The 24,024-nt window shown below is 54.7% G+C and overlaps 1 protein-coding gene across 1 annotated transcript in view; it reads left to right on the top strand.

The window, feature by feature from the left end:
* LOC107498626 (death associated protein) overlaps nt 1–24,024 on the top strand; it is a 44,490-nt gene that overhangs the window by 10,653 nt on the left and 9,813 nt on the right. The gene's annotated exons all lie outside the window — the stretch shown is intronic.

Consider the following 24,024-nt stretch of genomic DNA (forward strand, 5'->3'; position numbering starts at 1 on the left):
AGCCTGGAGACCTTAGGACACGCCACAGTAGCGGAATGTCTGGGGCAGGCCTGGCGCTGGTGTGGCCAGGCTAGAGAGCTCCTGGTTTTGAAGGTGGCCGCAAGCACCCGGGCCCTCCCTGTCCTTCAGCCACACCAGCCACCAGCACGGCCTCGCCCGGGCCGGTCCTCAAACGGCATCTCTGCCCAGCCGCCCCGGGTCCCGGACGGCTCATCTCCCTGCATTCCCCCATCGCTGTTTATTACCCGTTATCTTCCGGGGGTCTGATGTCAAGTTTGGTTCAAGGACCTCAATACGAATTCACTTCCATCCACCTCGTAATACGCAAGCACGCACCACAAACTCACGCCTCCCTCCGAACTTGCCCTGTAGAAGAACGTGAGCGCTAAGCTTGCTGCCTTACAACTTGTCCCTGGAGAGCATCTCTGCCAGAGGAGGAAAGGAAGTGTGGAACAGGCGTGGGCAACAGCGAGCCCGTGTTTCGGGGCCCAGCGCGGCATCGTCCTGGGTCGTAGGTGGTGGTCTCCCGACTGTCCGCACCAGAGACGCGCGTCCGCAGGGACTGTACACCCGCCCATGTTGTGCGCCCTGCGGGCTAATGGGGCAGGAATGGACGCCCCGGTCCCGTGGGTGCAGACCAGGCTGGGCTTCCAACGAGGTAGCTCCCACGAGCTTCTGCCCTTGAAAAAGGACGTGCACGTTTTCGGCGGCTCCCATGTCTGTCGTGTGTGTGCTACACCATTCGGTACTTTCTGTGGACCCTCGGATGGTGTGAGTTACTGCGCCATCACCTGAGGCGCAGACGAAATTTGGGGCAAAGTTTCTGAGTGATTATTTACCATTTTAAATCACGAGGTCAGCAACATGAAGGCTTGGCCCAAGCTCTGGTTTAAAAAGAAGTCGACCTAAGCAAATTCTAGCATTATCTTTTTCTCTGACTATTTTCACAAAGCCGTGTTTGGATCAGTAACTCCTAGAGGTCCACCATCCTGTATCTGAAAACCCCGGGCCTGATTTATTTCAGAATTAAGAAATTTAGGGGTTTTAGGAGATTGATACGGATTTTAGGGGAATGGAACAGCACGTTCCATCCAGCGCCTGCGGTGGGGTCTCCGGCAGCACGTTGTCATCTGCGCTTGATGTTTACGCCAACGGAGACGCATTTTCCAAACTTACAGACTGGGGTCAGTTCAGGTCAAGTTTTGCCTCCATACAAATTATAAGGGAACTTTGAGCGTTCAGAAAATTCTTAAATGCAGAATTGAGGGTGAGAAAATGTGGGCCTGTAATCATTTCTCCACTAGGAAACCCGGAATGTCCTTTTTTCATATTCAGTTATTTCCTTAAGAAGGAAGAAAAAGGATGAGAGAGAAAGCCTTTCCTAGGGAAAAAAAGATCTTCGGAAGTTCATGAAACATGCTCTTCTGGATGAGTTTAAGTGGAATACGGTACAGACCGCTATTTCTTGCATAGCACAGTGCCAATACAGCGAGGGGATAATTTACTAGCATGTTTACAGATAAGGACAGAACAGCCCATTGGTTTTCTTTGTATTGATTTTTTTCATGAGGCAAAATACAGCATTTATCAAAGATATGCCATTTAAATAAATATGCCAGAGGATGAATGATCGCAGGCGGAAGGAGCGAGCACCCAGCACTCTAGGCTTTAGCATCTTACCATGAAGTTTGTTCTCGATGGAGCCAAGCATTGTGGAGCGGGCGGCCTGCAGAGTAGGGCTCGCATACTGTATGCGCAAGCGTATGTTGGTTCCGTGTAGCCAACTTGCTGTAATATGTTCCTTAAGGGTGTGTTCACTCCTGTCCTCCTGACTTTGGCTTCTCTCTTGACCACCGTGGGTTAAACCACTTGACACACCGTGGACAGATGGGGTCAGCCTCTGTGGACTCGTAATCTGTTGACATATCGCCAGTACAACTCCTTTGGAGCCCCTGCCCCGGGCCTGGCACTCTGCATAATAGCTTACCTGCGCCGCCAGGCGCTCCCCATTTGTCTGGCGGGCTGAGTGAATAAGTCTAGTTAATCCTCGTCACGCGTTTTTAGAGTGCCGTGGTTCTGGCCCTGTTCCAGGTGCTCTGCGTCTGTTAATTCATCCGATGCTCGCAGCTTCTCTGCTGTCATCCCCATTTCAGAGTTGGTTATTGATTATCATGCCTCTCCCAGATTACTACGCCCACTGCAGCAGCTCAGGGAGGTTAAGCGACTTTTCCAAATTCACACAGTGAATGAGTGGCAAGGCCAGCATTCCAGGGCTGGCCGCCAGGTCCACAGCCCTCGCTCCGCGCTTGCCCACTGAGCGCCTGTTTTGTGCTGGTCACCACTAAGTGCTTCACGTGGGGTTTAAAGCTGATGGCGCCGGTCTGCTGGGGTGAACGTGCCAACACAGTAACCGACGTTTCCACGCCTATCAAGAAACCAAGGCTTAGGGCGCGTACCCAGCCAACGACAGAGCCGGTCAGCGTCCAGGCCGGAGTTCAGCCTTGAGTCTGTCTTCCCTGGGAAGCCAGGCCTCTCGTGTGCTGCAGAAGCCCCCTGAATGGATGGAATAAGTTTAGGATCAACAAGGACTGGTTCTGGGGTTGCCTGTAACCTTTTCCATATTCCTCAAGCCCATAATTCCCGCCGTGCGTCCTCGCCATCAGTAAATGGTCTAATTATGAGTTTACAGCAAGGTTTCAGGCGACTGGAAATACTCTAAATGTGGAAAGACCTATTTAGTTGCAGAATTTATCAACATGTAATTATTTTCTTGGAAATGTTATGGCATGTGACTTAACCGTCCACATTACCCTAATCCTAGAAGTTTACGTTTTCATGCTTGTGTCCGAGAGTTGCAGACATGATAGTCTCAGATCCCAGCCTCCTCCTTAGAGCTGCGTTTGCAAAACCCTTTGCTTTCCTTCCCAGAGTTTCTAACCCGGCTTCGCGTTTACCGATTCATCTCTGCTGGCTTCCTTCCTCATCAATCTGATAATCAAATATCGATTACAGAGAAAACAAACAACTAGAGCATTGAAGAGCTTATTATGTGACCAAAAAAAAAAAAAAATGAAAACCACAACTTTTACTTGTAATTATTTTCCTTGCAAGTATTTATGCTACCCTTAATCCCTTTAATCTTGTAATTTTCAAGATTAACAAATAATTTCCTATGCTGCCAAACTGTTTTGAGTTGCTACATTTTTTAAAAAACAGGTTGAGGGAGAAGGTAGCAGAAATTTGAAAATGCTGCCCGAGAGGTCCCATCAAACCGAGTTCTAGTTACCTGCTGCTCTTCATATCCTAGGACAGAAATAGGCTCCATTATTGTTAACTAATTCTTTCCTGAGTGGCTGCTGGATTCCCTCTCAGAACTGACCCAATTAAAGAAAGCCATGATTTCCCCCAAAGCCTTTTGTTGGGGAAGTTGAGATGAAGTACAAGTTTCATTATGTAAAGGAGAAATTGTAGACATAGAACGGACTTCGGACTCAGTAGGATCCACTAGAGAATGCAGTCTAGCGTCAGACACGTACTGAGGCCCTACCATGAATAGGGCTTGGTGCAGGGTTAGTAAGGACAGGTGACGGAAGGACAAACTGGAACGGAAGGGCTGGGGTGTGCACTGGGCCGGGCAGGGAGGGGCTGGGGCGAAGGGTTAGGGGGCGGGGCGGAATCAACGCGGAAGGTGCGGCTCTGCTCTGAGCTCAGCTGTCCGTGCAGCTCCGATCGGGACTGTGGCCCTGTTGCATTGACCCCAAAAATAAGCTCAAAATTCAAACCACCCAGAGTGTGGGCGAGACCCAAAGTGGAATACGAACAGTAACAGATGAATCTAATTTATACAAATGGCTCATGTAACCAATTGAAAGGAGTGGGAAGAAAAGACCTAATGTAAGTAAGTAACTTTGGAAGATAGATTCCGACTAGATACTATAAGGCTGAAGACAAAAAAGCATTAGCGAATGCCATAATTCAGGAAATGTGTTTCTTGCAGGTGTGGGTTAGCGATTCTGAAATTGCTTTATGTGTATAATAAAATTGAACAAATAAGTAAATATGTTGTCGGTAGTGGAAGCCAAGTTTCTCACTGTCTAAGAAAGAGGTTAAAAACAGGAAAGAGAAGCCGAAAATGAACTTTGTGGTATTGAATCTGAATTGGGGGCATTAGAGTGAACTTGTAGTTTTAAATGGATGCATGGTTGGATGGATGGATGGATGGATGGATGGATGGATGGATGGATGGATGGTGGAGACATACAGACATAGACGTACGTACAGAGATATGGATGGGGGAGGGTACGGTTAGTGTGTGTACCTGTATTTCCTAGCCGTGTTCACTGCACGGGCCTAAAGAGCTGACGCTCACGTGGCGATGAGCATCCCGAGGCCTCAGATCTTAGCTTCTAAACACCGTTCCCCAGCCGAGGGAGCCAGTCGCAAAAGAACAAAACTGCGCAGTTCCACTTACGTGAAGCGTCTCAAGCAGTCAGGTTCATAGGGACAGGGCGGGAGGGGCAGAGGGAGCTGCTGCGAGTAGCCGCAGAGTTTCAGTTCCGCAAGAGAGAAAGGCCCTAGGGACCTGTGTCACGGCAGCGTAAATACACGTCACGCTGCCGAGCTGCACACTTAAAAATGGCCCCGGTGGAAACTTCTGTGATACGTGTTTTTTACTACCAAAAAGTTTTTTTTTTTTTCTTTGATAAAGCGAACAAAAAAAGACTTCACTGCTGTGAAAGCAGTTTGGCGGTTTCTCCGAAAGTCCCACACGGCACTGCCACATGACCCGGCAGGTACCCACGTGAGCTGAAAGCAGGTGTTCAAACAAACACTGGCGCATGAATGTCACTGCATCATTACTCACACTCGCCAAAAACAGGGAAACCACCCAAATGTCCACCAAATGACGAATCATAAACGAAACGTCCGTACAGTGGAATCATCAGCCGCGAAGAATGCAGTGCTGACACATGTTACAACACGGGACCGAAGGCGTTATGCTCGGTGAAAGGAGCCAGACACAAAAGGCCACACGTTGCATGATTCCATTTATTTGAAATGTCCAGAGTAATCACGTTCAGAGAGATGAAAAGCAGAGTCCTGGCCGCCAGGGGCCGGGGAGGGGAGCGACTGCTCAGGGCTTCCTCCTGGGGATGACGAAAATGTTTCGAAATTGGATGAGGGCGCTGTGGCGCAACGCGGTGTCGAAAGAGCCTCTGGATCGTTCCTTAGACGGTCCGCATGGTGAATTGTACGGTACGTGAATGTCAGCTCAGCTAAAGAAAGGGGTCTCGTGAATGAGAGCTGGGGGACCACGGCTGTGGTCCGACCCCACGTTTTCTTAGCCAGGAAAGCGGAAGCGCACTCCGGTGAAGTGACTCTCTGGAGGGCCGTGGCTGCCATACTCCGGGGACACCAGGGCACTCGGGCAGAGGTGGGAGAGAGGGTTCCCAGGGTCTTCCAGGGATTCTTCCGAAAACTTGGACTGCCACCGCTAACCGTTTATTCTGGGTAGCTTCTGTATTTATATATCAAGACCAAAGATTAAAAGTGGGAGAATAAAGATTATAAATGACACCTGTTAAGTGTTCCTTAGAAGCACGTTTTCTCAGTGTCGTGATAATGAAAGTTAGAGCCTCTTGGGCCAGTCTGACCAAACGCAGAGAAACAATTGCTGTTCACTCTTTTTTTTTGGGGGGGGGGGCGTTGTGGGAGGTGGGAAATGAAGGGAAGGAAAGCTAAGACGATAGAGTCGAAGCATGCAAGTTCTGACGCGGGTGTGCATTCCGAAGATGGCAGTTGAGTGTACGGCCTGAGTCTGATTAGAAGAGTGCGGATTCGTCCCATTTATCTATCAGCACTCCTACCTACGGGAGAGCTTGAGCTCCGAGCTAAGGGGCGCTGCTGCTCCACGTGGATTCGATGGACAGCGGGCAGTGTGGAGGAAGGGTTGTCGACAACCCACAATGTTGGAGGAGTCCTGTGGGCTGAGGAGAAATCTGGGGCAATAAACAACATGGACGTTGTTGATTAACATGCTGTGAAATGAACATGGGAAAGTTGAGACCCTCCGCATCTGGACACGCACACAGAATTTCGATGAGCAGAGACTGTCCTCGCCGGGGAGCGGCGTACACGGGCATTGTGGGAAAGTCAGAGCAAGCGATGTGCTGAAGCTGGGGGGGGCTCTCCCCCCACCTCGCCCTCTCCGCGTCGCTCCTCCCCCCACTCGCGCTTGGCGTAAGGGCTTCATCTGAGGGACCGCTCGCCGAGCCGCCCCAGGGTGTGGCGCAGCGCCCTTGCCCGGGGCCATGGGCCATGGCCATCTGCGCTCCTCCTGGAGCACCCCTGAGCAAGCCACATCGCTGTCCACCCCTCCTCCGGCCATGCCCCCTGGTGAAGCGGAAACTGCGAAGGGTCCGAGGTTTTACCTTTTTGCCACCTCACCAGTTAGCTTGCCGCGGAGAATGTTGTTCTCCTGAGTCCTGGGGCATCGCCTTTGGCATCCGCGGCCCGTCTCCTCTCAGCGATGGAGGGGTTCATAGGGCCTCTCAAATTTCAATGCTCTTGCAGCTTTCCCGGGAATCTGTCAGAATGCAGATTTTGCATCGGCAGGTCTGGGCAGGGCCTGCGACTCTGCGTGTCCCGCAGGCTCCCAGTGGGTGTGGCACTGCGTGGTCTGGCCACACTCTGAGTGGCGAGATTCCACCCCAGTCTCTAAAGCCAGTAAAGTCTGTGAATCGACACAAGGTGAAAGGTAGAAGATGTTACATAGCTAATTTACTCTTTGGTTCTTGGTATGCGGTTATAACTTCTTAATTAACCACCAGACTTTTAAGTACTCCAGAGGGGAGGAGGGGGCAGTGTGAGAACCGTCCATAGGGCGAGACTGAGCGTTTTTTTTTTCATGGCACTTTATTCTATTTTGAAAGTATCTGTCATTCAGCCAGTTGAGTGTATAATTGTGTCGCATCTTAGCCGGGCCGTGAGGGGTGAGAAGTTTGGAAGGCTGTTTCTGCCATCGAACAAGCACTTTAGCGTCGTTCAGAAAGTCTGCCGGCCAAATAACAACAAATACAAGCCAGCATCAGACCAGGTGCTTTAGAAACGTAGTCTTACTTTGTCTTCGCAGTTTACAGGGAGGTGGCGGACATCATTTTATGGACAAGGACATCTGCTGAGAAGGCTAACGACATGCCCAAGGTCGTTCCGATAGGAACTGACAGAAGTAGAATCTGAATCCTAATTTGTCTGATTCCAAAGACTTGCCCCTCTGCTGCCCACTACTTACAGTCTGGCAACCCGCCTTCTTTTCCCAAAGGGCTGGAGAGAAGTATTGAAAAGGGAGCCTAAAGTTCTACTTTGAATTTTAAATTCAGAGGCATGTTTTCCACAGCCGGATTGGATCGCCAGAGACCGGTTTCCATGCCAATTCCTTTAAGATAGACGAGCTTCCCTGAGCTTCCTTGCGCCCCAGTTGTCGGCTCAGGCCCTGCGGCTTGACGAGGCACAGTGTCGGACCGCTGCGGGGCACGGGCTTCCACGAGGACACCCCCACTGCGGCCATGCCCCCCGGGCCCGGGGCCCGGCAGCCGCTCCGCAGCCCATCTGCAGAGCCCGGGGCAGGAGCCGCAGAGCCAGGAAAACGACCGTTCCCTTGGGAACCACACGGCCCCGTGCGTGAGAAACGCGGGGCGCGAAGACTGGGTCCAGCTCCACGTGAGAAGCCATAGCTCTGAGAGTCCCAAAACCAGCTGCAAAGGAAGGAAATCAGACCAGAGGAGTACAATAAGAGGAAGTTGGCATCAGTGTAAAACCAGTGACTCATGGCTACTCAATGCCCTGTGACTTTAAGTGGACAAAAGAACCAACGAGTCTTCCATGGGAAGGGCGGTGCCACCTGGCGCAGAGCGAACACTGCTGGAGAATGGAGGAGCCTGTTTTCCTTTTGCCAGAGGTTCCAAATGTGGTTGCAGATCAAAAGAAACGCAAACCCTGTCCAGCCGCGGCAAGGCTGAGCCTACAGCGTGGGCCTCTCTGAGAAAGCCTTCGTCGCCTCGGCGGGGCGGAGGGGAGCCTGAGCGGGAGAAAGCGGGGAGAAGAGGCTCCGGTCCACAGCGTCCGCTGAACCCCCCTCTTCTGACAGGAGGAGGGAATCCTACCCCGAGCATCCTCCAGGCCTTTGCACCCAAGTGGCTGTCGGCCCTGGATAAGAGGCACTGACTCGCAGGCCTGGGGGTGCGCACGAGGCCTCCTCCCTCTGAGTCACTGCGTCAGCACCCCTTAGGGAGCGAGGAACCAGAAAAGACAAGTGTAGAGTTCGACCCAACTTGGCCTGGGCCTTTTGCCCGTTAGTTTATCTGTTAATCTTCTTGGCTTTCTTTCTTATCCTAAACCACACTCATGACTACAAAACCAAGCAGTCTGGGTACACTTAGTCCCCGAGAGTAAGCCTTCCATCGCCTGCTTGCAATGCACTTAAAGCAGCCTGGCTTGGGAGAGCTCCTGAGCCCGGGCTGGTGGCTCCTCCCTGGTCCCAGGCGAGGCACTAACCTTTGGGGCCGTCGGCTCCTCTTCTGTAACACAAGGTTTGCAGACAAGTCTATTTCTCTTACACGGCATTTATGGGGAAAATAGCATGAGGAAAAACGAACATCTGCGATCTCTGAGGGAATTAAAGCACACTTGAATTAATAACAGTCGCACGTTCACAGAGTGCCTGTCGCGTGGCGGGAACCTCACCAGACTCTGGGTGACGTGAGGAAACGGGAGCGAGCCCTCGGGACTCTTGGGGAGACGGCTCCGTCCTCGCCGAGGCCGCCTGCACTCCTTGGTGGTGGATGCTTCCTGGCGGGCGAGTATCAGTCATCTCAGAATCAAACACTCTCAGAGGTGCTGTGCTTGAAAGTTTTTCTCGTGTTTTTACTAAGAAATTGTTGCGTGACGTTTTTAGGCCAGCACAAGGCAATGGGCCGCCTGTGCTCTGAGGCTCGTTGGACAAATCTCTCCGGGTTGCTTCCGGACCCTCCGTTTTTTTCTGCACCGTTTGTATTTCGGCATTTGCTTCACTCCTCTTCCAAATGGACGCCTGGCAAATGCACTCAAGTGACAGTCACACGGCCCCCCTAAGACACAGAGCAGGACACCGAGTGTCCTTTTCACATGCCCTTAGGAGCTCTGGCAACAGCGAAGGTGTCACAGCTCAGCATGATAATGAGGGCGGAGATGTGACGTGTCATACGAGGTATAGCCAGCTCGACCGAGATCCGTCAGGAGGCGGGGCTTCGTTTCACATGCGGATTCCGACGCTTCCGTCTCGGGCCTGGGGCCTGCACTGTCATGTCGCCTCGTGAAGGGCCGCGTGTTAATTATGACTGCAATGTGCTGTCTTTTTCGTTACTGAAAATGCTTAAGAACTGTTTTGTCTCTTGCCTGGGGATTCATGATCGTTTTTATATGGATCTCCATTCCTGGCCTGTTATTTCTTCCCAAGGAAACTGGCCTCACAGTGGTCTTGTTAAGATGACCTGGAGTATAGTTTCCAAGGTTCCATAGCCACTGAATTGTTTTCATGAGGCATCAGGGTGAAATAGAAAGACCCAGTGAGAAGACCCGAGTTCGGCCGCCTGCACCACGAGCCAGCTGAGTGACCTTGTGTGTACACACGTATATACGGGGCGGGGGGCGGGGGGTATGGTTTTTAACATTCTAATTCTTTTCATCTGATAGGCTTTTGGCTATTAGTACAGTATCTTCCCTCTTCTATCAGCTTAAGAGTTTGTTATCATAAATACTGTTTTAGAGGGACTAAATGTTCAGCGCTCTTTTTTTAACTGCTTACTCTTTTTAGAGGACACTGTGATGGCCGCGGGGAGGCACAGCGGCAGACATGTAAGGCCTATCTGTCTGTATTTCTTTCGCATTGACATTTCATCAAGAGTCGGGGCTCTGACGGATGGCCGTCCCTTCTAATGGCCCGGGCTTTGTGGCCGCAGTGGCCAGAAGCATAAAGACGTGTAAAAGAGGATTTTTCGGTACATCGAACACCGAATGTCTTGCTATGCGGCTTCTGTGATTGATAAGCAGTTCTCTGGGCTCCTTGCTAGCTGCGGCTTAGAGGGTGGTGGGGAATGGTAATTTCAGAAAGACTTGGCATGAGCGTCAGCTGCTGGGTGGTGGGTGTGAGCAGGGTGTTGCTGTCAGTGGCCAAGCATCATTGTTTTCCCTTGGGGGTGGGGGGGACCAGTGCATCCCTGAGGGTATGGAGGCCAGCAGCAGGGGCCATGCGGGGAGGTGGGGGGGAGGCTTCTTCTCGTCCACATTCAGAGGGAGTTTACCTGGCACAGCTGTGTTGCTGAAAGGCGCCTTGTAAGTCGCAGCTCCTCTTCACCGAGTTTCGAGGAAGTCATTCAGAGTTTATTCAGCCCCATCGCTTTCCCGCTGGCGCTCGGTCTCTGCTTCTCCCACGTTTGCCACAGTGGAGGGGCAGCGGCCCCGGGCGGTGGGTGCTGAGCTGAGCGGGGCAGAAACGACGGAGGCAACCCTAGGCTGCCCCCCGCGTCCGCTGCTGGAGAAATTAAACATGGTAGTCATCTCCGCTCCATCCAGACATGCCGTGCCATCAAGAAGCAGTTTGTCAGGCCCAGTTTGGGGTCATCGAATTAATGATACATGTGACAGGCTGACATGTGAAGAAGGTGATAAACAGCTCAGTGCAGTCTCCTCATTCTGATTCCACGGTGTGCTGCCGCGGCCGGGGCCCGGATGACGGGCAAGGCAGGGCAGCTCCCCTTCCCGCCGCGGCCTGCCCTGCTTCCTTCGGGAGCATGCGACAGCGGGGCCCCGTTTGCCCAGAACCCCTCGGCGACCCGCTCCCTCCCGCACGAGCTCTGTGAACTGCTTTCGTGGGCGCCGTTTGCCTCCACGTGGCCTTGCTGCGGCTCTCTCTAAGCACACCTGCTGGGTCCTCAGGAACTGCCTGTTAAACGGGCCCCGGGACAGGCGAACAACGGCGAGTGGCCTGAGTTTCCCAAGGTCAGAATACGTTGCCGTGGGAACCCACCGCAGAGTCAGGCTTCTGCTCCACGTCCTGTGGGGCAGGGCATAGCCCTTGGGCACAGACAGGGCCCCCGAGCGTCACCCGGAGATGGTGGGAGCGTTAGCGGTGCGCGAGCTGGACGTTACCCCGGATGTTACGTAGAGCCGTTGCCATGACGTCGCGGATGCTCTGTACTGGATGCAGCAACATCCTCCTGAGCTGCAAACAGAGGACGTTAGGCTATGGCGTCTTTAAACTCTGTGGCATTTGATGGGCTGGGGCCTCCCTCTCTCTCCACTAAAAATAGCAGCTCATCAGTTTGTCCAGGTGATCCCCTTCTCTGCGGGGGTGGGGGAGGGGCGGACAGGAAGTTTACAGCCACATCTGAGGCTCGAATATAGGGAGCCCGTACCTGGGAGACCCCTAATCCCTACCAGGAGCTCCTTCAGTCTGTGTCTGTGTTTCATTTCCCAAACCCTTTTGAAATTTTCACCTTTCTATTTTTCCTGATTTTGCTTTTGTGTCCTCATAGTGCAGCTTTTCTTGTCGTAAGAAGTATGAAATTCAGTTATCGAAATGTTAAATAATGATAGATTTATTTCTTTAAAGCTTTAATAACAAGGCTTCATGACAGGCCTAATCACTGCTGTCCCTTTGAAGCGGTGGTGAATGGAAACAGTGTTTCGAGACACCTGCCACAAGGCTCGGGTGCTCTCAGGTATGGGTGCTGCTACCGCGGTCCTGCACAGGATTCCTAAGGCGAGAGGATGCTAAGTACTAGTGAGGCATTAGTGAAAATAAAGGGCTAGTGCTCGTGCACTTTCTCCTCGGCTGGGTCGTGAGTGCCCTCGTTTCCATTTTGGGGCCCCCTGGGTTAAGAACCCTCATCCTCATCTTCTTAGAGCCGTGAGGTTTCAAAACACATACGTGTAAACTCGTCTCTCAGTTTTACTCTTGATTTCGCATCACATCAGACAGCGTTTCAAGCGACTGGATCCCGGCGTGATGCTCGCGGTGCTAAACCCCACGAGCATCTGCAGCGCGCAGAGAACCGCGGCGTAGCGAGCGTGATTCGAGCGCCCGTCTGCGTCACCCCCCGCCCTGATCCCCCTTCCCCCTCGGGGCAGACCGGTGCGCTTTCCGCTCTCGTGGTGACCGTTCCTGACGCTCAGCCCTCGGGCCTCTGCCTGGTCCACTCACCAGTCACTAGAGAACCTGTCGTCTTCGTGCCTTAGTCAGCACCCCATGAGGGGTCCACTCCGCTCCGGACTGCACTGAGGCTGCCACTGGCTGGAGGGACAGCACCTCAGGGCGTCCAGCCTCTCCTCAGCCCGGCAGTGGGAGGGGGTGCCAGGAGCCAAGAGGTGGGGTCAGAAACCAGGTTTAGTCCCAGCTTTGTGTGACCTGGGGCCCATGTGATCGCAGAAACACCTAAATCCTTAGAGCCCGGACTTCTTGGTATAAAATGGGGGTAAGACATAATCCCTCACGGGGTGAACACAGACCAGCTTTGTACACGGTGAGGCCTGAAGCCTGTCTGTGGCTTTGGCCCCACACCTGCCCTGCCCCGAGCCTCAGTTTCCTGTCCTGGAGATAAGGCCGTAACATGTTCCTCAGGGGATTTCATGTGATAAAGGCTGGTTAAGGCTTCTGCACAGAGCTTGGCCAGTAGCGGGCACTCAGGGAACACCTGCTTGCTCCGCTCCACCTGTGGCCTCGGGACTGAGCTGTTCTAGATGGGCCTGGGGAAGGGAGGGGGACGGTTTTTACGCTGAGAGAGACAGAGACAGACAGACAGCGCGCGCACGCGCATGCGGATTAAAACCGTTTCCGTGTCTGTCTCCGTGGCGTCAGCACGCGGTAGTGTTTTTTCTCTAACTTGCCTCAGAACGGGGAGGTGGCGAGACCTCCTTCTAGGGCTGCCCCTGTCCCCGTGAGCTCTGTGACCTCAGAGCACAGCCTGGTGCTCAGCCTTGATTTCACCTCAGCATCTCCGGGGGGCGGGTGAAATGCGGATCGCCAGCCCACCCTGAAGTTTTTGGGGTGGCCCCAGAATGCCTGTCCAGCCAGTGCCCGGGTGCACTGAGGCTGCTGTGTGGGGACCCCGTGTAGAGCCTCCGCCCTGAAGAATCTGAGAGAGACATTGATGAATTTTGTTTGGCTCAAACAACCACTCTTCCCTTTTGAGGGCCTCTTCTGGGCCATGTTACAAGTAGCTAAATGTCAGTTTGTTTTACATTAGTCACATTTTCAATGCCATGGTGGGGCGTGGGAGCCGTTTCCAGCCTGCCTCCCCGCATGCCGGTCCTGTGAAATACCGTCTGATAAAAGGAGTCCCACGGTCAGAGCAGCCGGGCGAGTTCCCAGTGCGCCCTCGCCTGTCACCTGGCCGGCGAGGCCCTGCCCCGGAGAAAGCCAAACGACCCGTGTAACCAGCAGTTGCCAGACTCGTTTGCGGCCGGCCGTGCGGGGCGGCGGGAGCGACGGACACGCGTGGGCGAGGGGCAGACGCGCCGCCCCCCCAGCGTGCGAGCTCTGCAGCACGTGCCCGCTCGCCTCGGCCTTCTCCGGGAGTGCCTTCCACGTGGGTCGTGGCCCCCGGGCGAGTGACACGCCACTGTTTGGGTGGAATCCTGTGAAATGGGGCTTTTTTGTTTGCCACCCCAGTGACTGGCCTGGCTTTTTAAAGGAATGCCTGTACATAGTCCGAACAGCAAACCTGAAAGCACTTATAAAGTTTAAACTCAGGCAGTAGAACGTCACCAAATTGTCTTCATTCTAGTGATAGTGGTAGTGTGATATACTTTATAAAATTCCAAACTATAAAATATTTATAAAGATTGTTACTTTTGTGATATTATTGTGACTCAGCCTTGTCTAATAAGAGTGTTGACAGTAAAATTCCTCATAGAGACACAATGTAGTGCATAAGTAAGAATTATTTATGTATTATTTTCATGGTAGGGTGTTTTGGTTTCTTCCCAAAAGCTTATTTTCTTAGGGGGTTTTAATATACTTCCTACCATCTTGTTTATGCTGCCTGTCTGACCTTTCTCTTAATGAACATAAACCTCGAATTAGTGAAATTCAATTAAATAAGGTTTTACACCGTGGGAAAAAGTATCCACCTGATAACAGACAGACGCCACCCTCCAAGTGTCCTTCGCATCTGGTCAGAGGACATTCGGTCGTGGTCAGAGCCTTAGCCGCATGTCGCTGGATCGCTCCTGCGGCCGACCGGAACGGCAGGAGTTTACCTGCATAACCCTACGGTGATGCCCCCGCCTTGTCCACAATCGTGGGGGAAGCGCAGGCTCAGGAGGACCCCGTGGTTCTTCGGAGTAAACTGTTTTCAAAGCTGCGGGTGATGGGCCGTCGGTGGTCACAGAGTCGGTTCAGTGTTTTTTTAATGGATCGGATCAAGCAGAAAACAGCGTGCATCCCAGGCTGCACGAGTCGGAAGCGTGTGTTTTAGGCATGTCCGTGTGTGTCTACGCGCATGGCGGGTCACAATGTTAAAGGACCCAACAGCCATCTGATAGAAAACGTTTTACGCAGCTGCAGAGTAGGGAAGCATCAGTAATTTAGGATTAACGTTTCCCCCTTCAATTGCAATTTGGCCTCGTCTGCCGCGAGTCCTCTCGGCACCTGCCTGCGGGGTGGGGTCAGCTGGTCCGGTGGGCGGCGCCGTCGGCACCTGCCTGCGGGGTGGGGTCGTCACCTGCCTGCGGGGTGGGGTCAGCTGGTCCGGTGGGCGGCGCCGTCGGCACCTGCCTGCGGGGCGGGGTCGTCACCTGCCTGCGGGTTGGGGTCAGCTGGTCCGGTGGGCGGCGCCGTCGGCACCTGCCTGCGGGTTGGGGTCAGCTGGTCCGGTGGGCGGTGCCGTCGGCACCTGCCTGCGGGGTGGGGTCAGCTGGTCCGGTGGGCGGCGCCGTCGGCACCTGCCTGCGGGTTGGAGTCAGCTGGTCCGGTGGGCGGCGCCGTCGGCACCTGCCTGCGGGGTGGGGTCAGCTGGTCCGGTGGGCGGCGCCGTCGGCACCTGCCTGCGGGGTGGGGTCGGCACCTGCCTGCGGGGCGGGGTCAGCTGGTCCGGTGGGCGGCGCCGTCGGCACCTGCCTGCGGGGTGGGGGTCAGCTGGTCCGGTGGGCGGTGCCGTGGGCGGTGTCCGTGCGATGCGTTTGCGCTGCTGAGGGCGGATGCGGCTCTCGGGGCAGTGTCCAGCTCTGGGGACTACGTAGGGGTCGGAGTCCCTTGGGGATAGTGACGGCGCCAAACCGCTGCGCTTCGCGGAGGGCGGACTGTGAGCGGGGCGGGTGCCACCGGCGTCCCACCTGCCCTCGACCGGTCCCAGGGTCCAAGTTAAGTATTTTGAGTATTAAACTTTGAGTCGTTGAGACGTAACCCGGTGTGCTGCTGTTGGGAGCACACAAACTGCCCTGGGCCCCGCCGCGCTGTGTGTCCAGCCTGGATCGGAACCTCCGCCGGACAGACGGCCGCCCTGGCCCGGCTCGTCGCCCGGCGCTCAGCCGAACCTCGCCGGTCCTGCCGGTGCGCTGTGCATCCTCCGACAGGGCCGCGTCCGCCGCGGAGCAGCCCTTTGCCAAAGCGTAGGCCTCGTTTCGCAGCGGGGACCCGGGTCTCGGACCCGTGCTGACGGGCCGGCTGCCTCGCAGACAGACCATGGCTTCTCCTTAAAGCCGGCCCCTCTGACTTCTCGTGTGAGTTTTGGACTTGGCCTGGGCCCCTTGCCTCTAAGTCGTCGGCATCCAGGTGAAGACGAGAAAGCGCTCGGCCAAGGTCACGTGGGTACGAGAAGACTGGCTGGTCTGCGTTGTTGCCAAGCAAGGACCGGAACACTCCGTGTGTATCGGGGTTCCCGAGCACCTGGACCTCTCGGCGTCAGAGCCTTACCTCTTTCCTCCACACCTGTCCTCTGACCTACAGTGTAGTGTAGGGTTTGCGCACACCTGCCTGTCAGCCTCTGAGGTGCAACTTAGTGTATCAAATTCGGATGAGTATTTTATGCCCCTAGGTCCTGTTTCTAAGTAAAAGTGTGTCCTTGATTTAAAAAAAAAAAAAAAAAAATCCCATCTTAATTTGTCTCACAAAACTGTTACATGAAATTTCTCCTGGGCATTGATCAGTAAAGTGAGTTAGTCTTAAGTCTTATCTGGTTCTGATTTCTTATAAACCAACCAACATTTGGGGAAATTCACAAAATTGTGCCATAGCTACGAAGGCCATAAAGTGTTTTGAGCGTTGGACTTTGCAATGCACCAGCTGCTCTTCGGGGCCCAGGGTTTGGTTTTGGATCCTGGTTCCCCTCTTACTGGCTGTGTGGCATTAGGCAGCTTACTAAACCTCTCTGTGCCTTGCCGTCCCCATCCATCGATCGTCACTGATGGTAGTACTTACCTGGTCAGGCTGTTGTGAAGATTACATGAGTTAACGTAGCTATAGCACCTAGAATAGTTCCTGGCACAGAGTAAGAGAAAAATATTAGCTTTATCACCATCGTTTTACAGTCAAAAACCTAGAGCTAAAAGTAAGTGTAATGTTCTGGAAGCGGATAGCTCCTCTTGTCACAGAATGACACTCAGGAGCCGAGCTCAGTGCCCAGGCCGGAGCTTAGAGGTTGCTGCGGCTACCTTCCTGCCCTACCCCCTGACGCTTCAGAAATGCTTTGTTTCTCGGGACCTCACAAGATTTTAAGGACCGTGACTGCCCAAGTGAACGTCACTCTGTTATGGCTCATGGAGCTACTGTATCATCATGGACACTTGGTCCAGCTCTCCCACCTGAACAAGGATTCCATCATTTCTAGAATTTCCCAGCAGAGCTCAAGGGGGTGACTTCACTTTACTTTGAAAGCCGCTGCTCTCCCGTCATGACCTTCCTCGTGAGGTGACGCTGCGTGGGAAAGGCGTGGCGAAGGCCTGGGCCGAGGTCGGGCGCCTCGTCCTGTTACAGTGCCTGTGGTCCCAGGTTCACACAGGCAGCGCGAGCCGGCGAGGCGCTGGCCCTCAGCGGGCGCTCTTGCTCCACCACAGGGGACCAGGTGGCGGGAGTGTGTGCCCGTGGCTGGCCTTGCTCACGGACAGCCACGGAGCGGGCACAGGCTGTGGACGCAGTGGCGCCGAGGTGCCTGGCAGAGGTGGAGGAGGAGGATGGAAAAACGGGCCCCGCAGACACGGGTCTCGACAGTCATCATGGTTTCGCTCTCAGCTTTCAAGGTGAAACACTTTCCAGGTAGATGAGCTGCTTTCAGCTCGACGTGAAATCTGGAGCGCAGCTGAAGCTGCCTTTCGTCGGCGTCCCAGATGCCGATGCCGCAGGGAGCTCTCGCCAAACGCTTCCGTATCCAGATGCCTGTAGGAAGCGGGTTAAATGAAGCTAATCTGGTTTCCGTGAGGCTGCTCGGGGCCCTGATACACTCCGGGGCGTTTCAGTCTCCAGGGAGAGGGGACAGGAAGCAGCGTTTCCAAGACTCAGCTGACCAAGGTAGCTCACCTCACGTTGCAGGGCTGGAGCTGGGCAGAGCGTAGCTTGGACCACAGTCCTGAGGGTCGTGAGTGTGGCAGGTGTAAGAAGAACCGTGTGCCAGAGAATTTGAGGATCCAGTTTTCCGTCCTGGCTGCACTTCCAGCCCCATGACCAGAGGTGGCGTGGCCTCCTCTGTCACTAAGCTGCTTCTATCTGCACAAGGGGAGGCCAGTGTGGACATGTGCCCCCTGCCCTGCAGGCGTCCCGGACGAGGTCACTGAGACCTGGGGGAGCAGGCTCTGGGATCAGGGCAAGGCTTGCAGGCATGCGTTGCAGCTCTTAGAACACAGTTCTCCCAACCCGGAAAGGCTGAGAAGCTCCCGGTTTGCCTCCGTTTTACTCTACCCCGCCAGAGGTGTGGCCTAAATGTGTGAATCCAGTTCCACGCCACACGGAGCTGACCCCGGCTGCTTCGTGCAGTCCCGGAGGAATGCCTGAGACTCTCCTTGCCCTTGACACCTACGTCGTCCTGCTCGGTCCACATCCATTTCTTTCTGGGAGGCGGAGGCAGTGGCATTCAGAGCCGCAGAGATGGCAGGAAGCGGAAGGTGCCCGAGGGTCCCCAGGGCAAGCCGTCCGGTCCAGGGGGCTTGGAAAACTGCAAAGGTTTTCATATTTTCACGCTAAAACCCAAACGCTGGCAAAAACTGAACCCACGTGAGGCTATTTGTAGTTCTTATTTATCCCACTTAGTGTAATCTCCGTGAATTTTGCTGTGGAAAATATTAACGGGTTTGAATATGGGCGCTGCCCCAGGCCCCTGCGGGGCTGTTCATTATACTTGATTTATCCCTTTATAAAACTTGAAAAAATCTGAATTCTGAAACCTGTGTGACCCCAAGGGCCCCGAGTGGGAGTTCAGAGGCTATAATGGAAACCCGGAGGCACGAGGCACACGTGGAAGCGAAGGCCCCCCACCGGCTCTGGGGGTTCTCACTCCCGTGAATGCGCATCGCTGTCCTGGCACCTGGCGAGAGGCCTCCTGGGTGCTGCAGGCACCCCCCACCCACACACACCTCCTCTCAGGAACAAGCCAGTGCCTGGCCCTGGGCCCGGCCGGCCGGCGGGTGGGGGAAGGCCGCTCACACGGCAGGGCCCTGCTGCCTGCTCCACCAGGGCTGCTTGGAGGCCGGCCAGGGGGGAGGCTCCTGGCACCCTGCACCCGGGCTGCTGGGTACAGAAGCAGTTGGCGCGCCCCCTGGGAAGCTTGCTCCCGCCCCAAGCCAGCGGCGTCTCATGAGCCGTAGCATGCCGTTGTAGCAGTGCGTTATGAATTATTGAATTAACATTGCGTATTTACAGCAGTGTCTTAAGAGTTTAATAATTTACACATCCCTTATGGGATCCTTCGGTATGTTTCTCTTAATTGTTAGGGAAAAGAGTCTTCTAGGGCTAACTTCACTGGGCCACTCCCTCGGTGACGCCTCCTGAATTCTAAAACAGAATCCCCACGACGCTTCCTAAGCGTGAAGTACCTGACACACAGCAGCTCTGACCAGCCCACCCGGAGCCCGGCTCTCGCCTCCCCGGCCCATGCCCTGCGCCCCCACAGCCACGGAAACCCGCCAGCCACTGGCTTTTGGCGTCCTGCAGGGGGCTACACGGAGTACGAGGCGGTAGAGGGACCTGAGAGTTATTAATATCTACGGGGAGACAAATCCTACATCCTGACAAGTGACCACCTGCTTTTGAGGCACTCTTTGTGGGATGTGGCCTGCCGCCCAGCGTGACTCGGTCCTTGCCGAGCCCTGTACCTCGCTCACACTGGTAGGGGCTCGTGATAGTGGAAGTCAATGCGAACAGACCCCGTTCCCTAATACTTGCAAGTGATCAAACCGGGGAGTCAGGGGTGGCCACAGGTGAGGAGAAGAACGTTTGCAAGTGAAGACCTGGATCCTGCAGGTATTTGAGAATCCAGCGGAGGAGGCAAACCGTGGTAAACCGTCCGTGTGGAGGTGGGGAATAGCGACTTCCGATCAGCATCTTCTCCGAGCTCTGCAGGAAGCGCCTTGGGCACTGTGGGCCCTTTTGCATGGAGTTAGTTTTTCTGTTGTTTGAGTTTTTTTTTTTCTTTTTGTCGTGAGTGAAGTCACAGTTTATAAGAGATGCCAGTTTCTTGACCAGGGCCTTGTTAGGTTCCTTCCCGAGCGTCACCATTCCTCAGGTTCCTTCGCTCTGGTTTCCAAGGTGACAGTTTGATCATCAGACGCGTTCACCTAGGCGTTGGAACTGTGCAGACACAGGTGACCTGCACCCTCCGCTCCAAAGCAGGGCCACGCGGCACGGGTTTTCTGTAGTCGTCCTGGTTTCAGGAATTCTCTCCCCTTGTTCACACGAGGACTTCTGTTTGTCAGGCAGTAAGTGCTCATTCTGGATAACAGAATGCAAAGCAGTGGACTGATCTCACCTGTAGCACATGACCAGAGAAACGAGGGCCCAGGGTCATTAGCAAGGAGGTCAAGTCTTTCTGGAAGCCCAGGCCGCCCCGCGTTGCCCAGCGCCCTCACACAGTCAGGCTCCAGGGAGTCAGGTTCCCATCTGTGGGTCACCCGGGTCCCCAGTATTTATTCGATGCACAGGCACAGAGTTGTGTCAGCTGTGTCAGGTCAAGCTTCCCAACTAGGATCAGTTCTTCAGCTGAAATAGTCTCCTCTTCCCGTCACTCTCCTGAAATAGCCGGGCCTTAGATGCGGAGTCACCTGCCCACTCGCGATGGAAGAAGGAAGGTTCTGGTGTGAGGGTCTGTTCATGAATGCCGGCAACGCGTGTCATGTCCAGCCTGCTGAGGGGTCAGCCCACGGTGTCTCGTCCTGCTCGCCCTCTTTGTGGCTGTGGCTATGGGACCGTCTCTCCGGGTGCGGCTGGGGCTGGCAGGTTGCTGCTTGCTCAGCCTCCCCCAAGCCCTGGCAAGACCCATACGTGGCCCTCGTGGGTGGCCTCGGTCACAGACAGGAGCCGTCCTCCAGACGCGGGCATGTGCCTCTCCGCTCTCGTTTTCACAGGTCTAATCTCGGCCATCCAGTCCCCCCCGCCCACTGCAACGCGGCTTAGCTAATCCGCGTCCACTTACACGCTGACCTCCCGGCTCTCTCCTGGAGTCGGCCCTCGCGTGTGCAGCGTGGCCGACGCACGGAGCTCACGTGATCTTCCTCGAGTCCCAGCAGAGCGAACGGTTTCTCATCTCAGACGAGGAAACCGAGGTTCGGAGAGTCCAGCTCAAGCGCCCGCTGTCGCCCGGCTCAGAATGCGTTCGTCGGTCCGCCGGTCCCTTGAGCCCCGAGCAGCGGCCTTGCCGCCTTTCGTCCACCTGCCTCGCTTTTCACCAGCCTGGCACATTGAATGCGTCACTGGTGGCAACTAGGCCATCTGGCTGTCCCCATGCAAGCAAGGGCGAGGCCTGAATTCAGGAAGCGGACACCCAGAGGGAGCCTCTGGCAGGGAGGAGGGGGACCCGGAGTGTCGGGCGTGGGGTGCCTCGTGCCCCCGCTCTGCCGTTCTTCTCCTGGGGTCCTCACTCGCCAAGTTCAGGAAGATTCTGGGGTTCCCCACGTGTCGTCAGGAGCAGCCCTGGGACAGTCCGCATCCCCGACAGAGCGGCCTCCGTGCAAGTTCTTCCTGACAAGAACGGGCTCGATTTTCTTGTGGTGGCCGCAAACGCTGGCCACGCCGAAACACGGACAGGCCAGTCCGTTTCTGGAAAATCCTGACGACCTGTTTCCCACGTTAGCTTCCGGCGAGCCTCGCCGGCCTCTGGCACTAGCTCTCCGATATCCGGCGTCCACCCAGCCCCTCGCTCGGAGCCCTGGACAGTGAGCGCACGACTAGTGCTCATCCCTGCATGGGCGAGAGAGGGCGGCAGTGGCGAGGAGTGGCGGCGAGTGCCCCTGCAGCCACTGAACCGGCAGGAAACAGGAGGCGCTCCAGGTGTAACGAAATGCTCCCTGCCTGCGAGCCCTGCTTGCCGTCCGTTTAATAGGTATAGATATGTGCTGAATAAATAAATGAAACCAACTAATAAGCAAGTAAACCACAGATAAACCCTAAGCCCTGAATATTAACCCAGAAGCGACCCGGTCACCAGAGAAGGTCCTGACCATTCACCAGTGAGTGAGCGGACTGATCGGTGCTGAGTGCGTTTCTCGCCACCACAGTAGCCTTTGGTGACAGTCCGCACTGGAGTCTGTCCCCTGGTGTCCCTGGCTGTCCAGATACTCTCAACATGCGGGTGAGGGTGCAGCTCGTGGGTCGAATGGAGGTCATCATCCTAACTCACGGGCTGGTTTAAAAAGTAGGCAAACCTGGGGGCGCGTTTAGCTTTCTGCGCACTTGACTCAGCTCCTCCTTTTCTGGCAATTCCGGAAAAGGCACGAGGCTGCGGCCTGATCCGAGGAGGGTCCACGGAGCTCGGCGGCCACTGGCTGAGTGTGCAGATCTGGAGACCAGCTGAGGAGGGCAGATCATCACGCCTGGCTGGCTGGGGCAGGACAGCTCACCAGACCCCGCCCTGCCGTGAGTTTGGAAGGTGGATTAAGGACGTAACTGCTGGTGAGTCCAGCAATAGAGAAATCCCGGTGCTCTCGTCCATCACTCCACGTACTTGACTCTAGCCTGGGCTGTTTAGTTCTCCCAGGCCGTGCGGGGCTCCCTAACTAAGAGAGACTCGGCCGAAAGTCTCCTAACAGCAAGTTAAATCTGGTACCTCTTTTGTTGCCGAATTCTCCACAAAACCATCTGAGGGGTGGCTGGTCTCATTCGCAGTCAACCAGCTCTGCTTCCAGAGAAGGAAGTAGACCCGGACTAGATAAGTTTTTGGTGTCTCCAAACTGATTTACTGTCAGTGTGTACTTCTTTCTAATAGTTAACAGTTGTCAGATTTTTTCCTACTTATACAGTCATTTCCCTTTTTTAAAGCTGTAATACGTGTCCTCTAGAAAATACATACTGTGTACTTTGAACCATGGACACCTTCCTCCCCAAAATTATACCGTTGTAAATTGTGACCTTTGACCCTGAAGACAGCCTACTCGATCTGGTTTCACGAAATAGATACTAAAGACTCTGGTTTTCAGCACCGTCTAATCAGCATTAACTACTCATTGGCACTTCCCTGTAATTGAAATTCAAAAGGAAGACGCGAAAACAAGTGTTCAGAATCAAAGCTGGGACAGTGGTAAGTGCAAATGTTACCTACTGAAACGAAGTGGCTTTGAGACTTTTTAATACATACGATGGCCACGCGGATCGTGCGATGTTTGTACAGTGTCCTCGGGCTGTGCAGGAGGACGGAGGGTCCTCTGCTGTCAGGAGTGGGTTGTGAACAGGCGCTCCCTGGGCGGTCCCCGAGCCTTTGCGACGGAGCCCACACCCCGATGCACAGCACCCCGATGCACGTGCCGCAGCAGGCGCAGCTGCCGCAGCGGCTCCCAGCGGTGCGGCCGCGGGGCCAGGCCGGGGGCCGGCTTCTCCGTCGCTTTTTCTCTCCAGCTTCTCCCGCACTGCTAGGTGGCAAAATACACGCACATACAGTTTTTTTTTTTTAATTTGAAAGCTGATCCCTTGCTTGTAATGATAACCTGTATTTTTCCTAAAGAAAAAAAAAATGTATTTTCTGGAACAGTTAGCAACGTAAAGGAGGCCTCCGATTTTCTTGCCCGACGCGGTTTGCTGGCAGCGGGGTGGGCAGGGGTTCCGACTCCCTGGTGCTGCAGCGGCTTCTCTCCCCTGAACGCCCTCAGACCCTGCCCCTGGCGCCGACCGCATGCTGGTAGAACAGGGGCGAGGAGGCTCAAGGTGGACGCCCTGTCATTCTCCAAAGGAGCTCTAAGGAACCCTAGATTCTCTACTCTTTTAGAAAAGAATAGAATTCTTAGATTACACTTTAGAAGACAAAATAGCAACTTCTGCACAGTAGTTACATAGGTAACTAGTTCGGTACTTACTGCCACGCACGTGCTGGGTCAGTGGAGGCGGTCTACGCACAGTGTGTACGTTGTTTACTTTGGACTCCAACTGCTCTGTGAAATAGGGAGCGTTCCCAGTCTGCAGGTGGACGCGGGCTCAGAGAGGATGCTCGTCCGGACTGCGACTCGAACCCAGAGCCGTTCGTTTGCGAAGGCCAGTCCTCAAACGCTCACTGCATGGCTTCCCTCTGGGCGTCTGAATCTGCTCTGAGCCCCACAGAGATGGAGGCAGAACCGGGCGGGTTTTCCAGACCGCGCAGGTGCTCGCTCGGCTCGCCAACGCGCTGCCGGGGAGCGCGGCCGGGCTGTGTCTCATCGGAAGTGGTGGCCGCTCTGCATCGGGGTGAGCGTAGGCGCTCTCGGTGGCCTGCGATGGCCCCTGTGCAGGAAATCCGCAAGATGCACGCTGAGTCATTAGAACACTTACGTATGTGTCTCTCTGCATCCGGGGAGGGAGGGAGAATGAGGGAAGAAGGGGCCGGG

The sequence above is a fragment of the Rousettus aegyptiacus genome, unplaced genomic scaffold (assembly GCF_014176215.1).
Source record: "Rousettus aegyptiacus isolate mRouAeg1 unplaced genomic scaffold, mRouAeg1.p scaffold_m13_p_8, whole genome shotgun sequence".
Taxonomy (NCBI): Eukaryota; Metazoa; Chordata; class Mammalia; order Chiroptera; family Pteropodidae; genus Rousettus; species Rousettus aegyptiacus.